Consider the following 5891-nt stretch of genomic DNA (forward strand, 5'->3'; position numbering starts at 1 on the left):
CAGCTCTCTGCCCAATTCTGGCGTCCAGCGCCAGAAAAGGATCCAAAACCAGAATTGAACGCCCAAACTGGCACAAATACTGGCGTTCAACTCCAAGAAGGACCTCTACATGTGCAACACTTAAGCTCAGCCCAAGCACACACCAAGTGGACCCCGGAAGTGGATTTATGCATCAATTACTTATTTCTGTAAACCCTAGTGACTAGTTTATTATAAATAGGACATTTTACTATTGTATTAGACATCTTTGAATCTTTGGATCATCTTTGGACGCCTGGTTCTTAGATCAGAGGGGCTGGCCATTCGGCCATGCCTGGACCTTTTACTTATGTATTTTTAACGGTAGAGTTTCTACACTCCATAGATTAAGGTGTGGAGCTCTGCTGTTCCTCAAAGATTAATGCAAAGTACTACTGTTTTCTATTCAATTCATCTTATTTCGATTCTAAGATATTCATTCGCTCTTCAACCTGAATGTGATGAACATGACAATCATCATCATTCCCTATGAACGCGTGCCTGACAACCACTTCCGTTCTACCTTTGACTGAATGAGTATCTCTTAGATCTCTTAATCAGAATCTTCGTGGTGTAAGCTAGAATGATGGCGGCATTCAAGAGAATCCGGAAAGTCTAAACCTTGTCTGTGGTATTCCGAGTAGGATTCAATGACTGAATGACTGTGACGAGCTTCAAACTCGCGATTGCTGGGCGTAGTGACAGACGCAAAAGGATAGTAAATCCTATTCCAGTATGATCGGAAACCGAAAGATGAATAGCCGTGCCGTGATAGGGTGCGTTGACCATGTTCACTGAGAGGATAGGATGTAACCATTGACAAGGGTGATGCCTCCAGACGATTAGTCGTGCCGTGACAGGGCATTTGGATCATTTTCCCGAGACAAGACCGAAAGTAGCCGTTGACAATGGTGATGCATTACATAAAGCCAGCCATGGAAAGGAGTAAGACTGATTGGATGAAGATTACAGGAAAGCAGAGGTTGAGAGGAACGAAAGCATCTATATTCGCTTATCTGAAATTCTCACCAATGATTTACATAAGTATTTCTATCCCTATTTCATTAATTATTTTCGAAAACCCCATTACTATTTTATATCCGCCTGACTGAGATTTACAAGGTGACCATAGCTTGCTTCATACCGACAATCTCCGTGGGATTTGACCCTTACTCACGTAAGGTATTACTTGGACGACCCAATGCACTTGCTGGTTAGTTGTGCGAAGTTGTGAACCATGGTATTGGCATCATGTTTTTGGCATCACAATTTCTGCGCACCAGTAAGCCCGTAGTAGAATATGTCTAACTACACCCATTCTGAAAACATTTCAGAGGGGCTTTTTTTAGCATCTCTTTGTACCTCTCTGATGAGCGGATAATTTATACGCTTTTTGACATTGTTTTTAGTATGTTTTTATTAGGATCTAGTTACTTTTAGGGATGTTTTCATTAGTTTTTATGTTAAATTCACATTTCTGGACTTTACTATGAGTTTGTGTGTTTTTCTGTGATTTCAGGTATTTTCTGGCTGAAATTGAGGGACTTGAGCAAAAATCTGATTCAGAGGTTGAAGAAGGACTGCTGATGTTGTTGGATTCTGACCTCCCTGCACTCAAAGTGGATTTTCAGGAGCTACAGACCTCGAAATGGCGCGATTCCAATTGCGTTAGAAAGTAGACATTCAGGGCTTTCCAGAAATATATAATAGTCCATACTTTGGCCAAGAATAGACAATGTAAACTGGCGTTCAACGCTAGCTTTCTACCCAAATCTGGCGTCCAGCGCCAGAAAAGGAGCCAAAACCAGAGTTGAACGCCCAAACTGGCACAAAAGCTGGCGTTCAACTCCAAGAAGGACCTCTACACGTGCAACACTCAGGCTCAGCCCAAACACACACCAAGTGGGCCCAGGAAGTGGATTTATACATCAATTACTTACTCATGTAAACCCTAGTAGCTAGTTTATTATAAATAGGACCTTTTACTATTGTATTAGGCATCTTTTGATCACCTTAGGATCTTAGGAACATCTGGGAATGCATAGTTCTTAGACCATGGGGGCTGGCCTCTCGACCATGCCTGGACCTTTCACTTATGTATTTTCAACGGTAGAGTTTCTACACTCCATAGATTAAGGTGTGGAGCTCTGCTGTTCCTCAATGATTAATGCAAAGTACTACTGTTTTCCATTCAATTCATCTTATTTCGCTTCTAAGATATCCATTCGCACGCAAGAACGTGATGAAGGTGATGATTATGTGTGACGCTCATCATCCTTCTCCCTTATGAACGCGTGCCTGACAAACACTTATGTTCTACATGAAATAAGCTAGAATGAATATCTCTTAGATCTCCTAACCGAAATCTTTGTGGCGTAAGCTAGAATGATGGCGGAATTCAAGAGAATCCGGAAGGTCTAAACCTTGTCTGTGGTATTCCGAGTAGGATTCGATGAATGAATGACTGTGACGAGCTCCAAACTCGCGATTGCAGGGCGTTAGTGACAGACGTAAAAGGATAGTAAATCCTATTCCAGCATGATCGAGAACCGACAGATGAATAGCCGTGCCGTGACAGGGTGCGTGAGCATATTATTCACTGAGAGGATAAGATGAAGCCATTGGCAAGGGTGATGCCTCCAGACGATTAGCCGTGCCGTGACAGGGCATTGGATCATTTTCCTGAGAGATGACCGAAAGTAGCCATTGACACTGGTGATGTATCACATAAAGCCAGCCATGGAAAGGAGTGAGACTGATTGGATGAAGATAGCAGGAAAGCAGAGGTTCAGAGGAACGAAAAGCATCTCCATTCGCTTATCTGAAATTCCTACCAAAGATTTACATAAGTATCTCTATCTCTATTCTATTATTTATTATTCGAAAACTCCATGACTATTTTATATCCACCTGACTGAGATTTGCAAGGTGACCATAGCTTGCTTCATACCAACAATCTCCGTGGGATTCGACCCTTACTCACGTAAGGTATTACTTGGACGACCCAGTGCACTTGCTGGTTAGTTGTATCGAAGTTGTGACAAATTATTAATGTGTAATCACGATTACGCGTACCAAGTTGCTCACGTGCCAGGAATAGTTTGAGCCTGGACATCACAATTTCGTGCACCAAGTTTTTGGCGCCGTTGCCGGGGATTGTTTGAGTTTGGACAACTGACGGTTCATCTTGTTGTTCAGATTAGGTAATTTTCTTTTTATTTTATTTTCAAAAATTTTTCAAAAATATTTCTAAAATTTTCTCCTTTGTTTTCGAAAAAAAAAATTTTCCTTTATTTTCAAAAAATAAAAATAAAAATGTTTTCAAAAATTTTTATTCAAAATTTTTAAGAATGAATTCTAGTGTTTCATGAAGCATGTTGAAGCCTGGCTGGCTGTAAAGCCATGTCTATTCCTTTGGGAATGAGTATGTCAGGCATGTCATATCTGAATTACATGCAAAAGCTTGGCTGGGCATTGGCCATGTCTAGTGTTTTGGACTGGAGCTTTCATTGAAGGCTTGGCTGGCTAGTGAGCCATGTCTAATTCCTAGACTGAAGCTTTAGACTAAGAATGCAAGATTCCTGGAAGTCATTTTAAAAATTTTGGAATCCTTATTTTCCTTTTTCAATTAATTTTCGAAAAATACCAAAAAAAAATTAGAAAATCATAAAAATCAAAAAATATTTTTTGTGTTTCTTGTTTGAGTCTTGAGTCATGTTATAAGGTTGGTGTCAATTGCATGTGCATCCTGCATTTTTCGAAAATTTCATGCATTCATAGTGTTCTTCATGATCTTCAAGTTGTTCTTGGTAAGTCTTCTTGTTTGATCTTGATGATTTTTTATTTTGTGTCTTTTCATGTTTATCATATGCATTCTTGAATTCTTAGTGTCTAAGCATTAAAGAATTCTAAGTTTGGTGTCTTGCATGTTTTCTTTGCATTAAAAACTTTTCAAAAATATGTTCTTGATGTTCATCATGACATTCAAAGTGTTCTTGGTGTTCATCTTGACATTCATAGCATTCTTGCATGCATTCATTGTTTTGATCTAAAAATTTCATGCATTGCATCTTTTTAGTGTTTTTCTCTTGCATCATAAAAATTCAAAAATAAAAAAAATATCCTTCCCTTTTTCTCTCATCAAATTCGAAAATTTGGATTGACTTTTTCAAAAATTTTTAAAATCAAATTGTTTCTCATGAGTCAAATCAAATTTTCAGTTTGAAAATCTTATCTTTTTCAAAATCTTTTTCAAAAATCAAATTTTTTTCAAAATTCTAAGTTATTTTCGAAAATTCCAAAAATATTTTTCAAAAATCTTTTTCTTATTTTTAGACCAAATTTTCGAAAATAACATAATCAATTAATGTTTTGATTCAAAAAATTTGAAGTTTGTTACTTGCTTGTTAAGAAAGATTCAAACTTTAAGTTCTAGAATCATATCTTGTGATTTCTTATGAATGAAGTCATTAATTGAGATTTTAAAAATCAAATCTTTTTCAAAAACTAAATTCTATCATATCTTTTCAAAAAATATCTTCTCATCTTATCTTTTTCAAATATCTTTTCAAAATATCTTTTCTAACTTCCTAACTTCTTATCTTTTCAAAATTTGTTTCAACTAACTAACTAACTTTTTGTTTGTTTCTTAACTTTTTAAAAAATACCTAACTAACTCTCTCTCTCTAATTTTCGAAAATATCTTCCCTCTTTTTCAAAAATTTCTTTTTAATTAACTAATTATTCTTATTTTTATTTTTAATTTCAAAAAAAAAAATTTCGAAAATTAGTAACATTTTTTCAAAAACCATTTTCGAAAATCACTAACTCTTTTTCTAAAATATTTTCGAAAATTCTCCCTCTCCCATCTCATTCTATTTATTCATTCATATCCTAACATCTCATCTCACATCTCTGCCATCCTCACAGTTGTGTTTCTTTCTTTACATCACACTCTTTGTCCCCCTCTTTTCTTTCACTCACAAAGAAATCCCTATACTGTGGTATAAAGGATTTCTATTATTATTATTTTTCTGTGCCCTCTTTTTGTCATATGAGCAGGAGCAAGGATAAGAACATTCTTGTGGAAGCAGATCCAGAACCTGAAAGGACTCTAAAAAGGAAACTAAGAGAAGCTAAAATACAACAATCCAGAGATAACCTTTCAAAAATTTTCGAACAGGCAGAGGAGATGGCAGCCACTGTAAGTTTCATGAATGAAACAAGATCTTCCATTAGAAATCTGGAAGCACAAGTGGGCCAGCTGAGTAAAAGGATCACTGAAATCCCTCCCTGTACTCTCCCAAGCAATACGGAAGATAACCCAAAAGGAGAGTGCAAGGCCATTGACATAAGCAAAATGGCCGAACCCAATGAGGGAGAGGAGGACGTGAATCCCAAGGAGGAAGACCTCCTGGGACGTCCAGTGACCAATAAGGAGCTTTTCTCTGAGGAACCAAAGGACTCTGAGGCTCATCTAGAGACCATAGAGATTCCATTGAACCTCCTTATGCCCTTCATGAGCTCTGATGAGTATTCCTCTTCTAAAGAGAATGAGGATGTTAATGAAGAGCAAACTGCCAAGTTTCTTGGTGCAATCATGAAGCTGAATGCCAAATTATTTGGCATTGATACTTGGGAAGTTGAACCTCCCTTGTTTATCAATGAACTAAGTGATCTGGATCAACTGACATTGCCTCAGAAGAGACAGGATCCTGGAAAGTTCATAATATCCTGTACCATAGGCACCATGATCTTTAAGGCTCTGTGTGACCTTGGTTCAGGAATAAACCTCATGCCCCTCTCTGTAATAGAGAAACTGGGAATCTATGGGGTGCAAGCTGCTAGAATCTCATTAGAGATGGCAGACAACT

Source organism: Arachis ipaensis, chromosome B06, assembly GCF_000816755.2.
Source record: "Arachis ipaensis cultivar K30076 chromosome B06, Araip1.1, whole genome shotgun sequence".
NCBI classification, from domain to species: domain Eukaryota; kingdom Viridiplantae; phylum Streptophyta; class Magnoliopsida; order Fabales; family Fabaceae; genus Arachis; species Arachis ipaensis.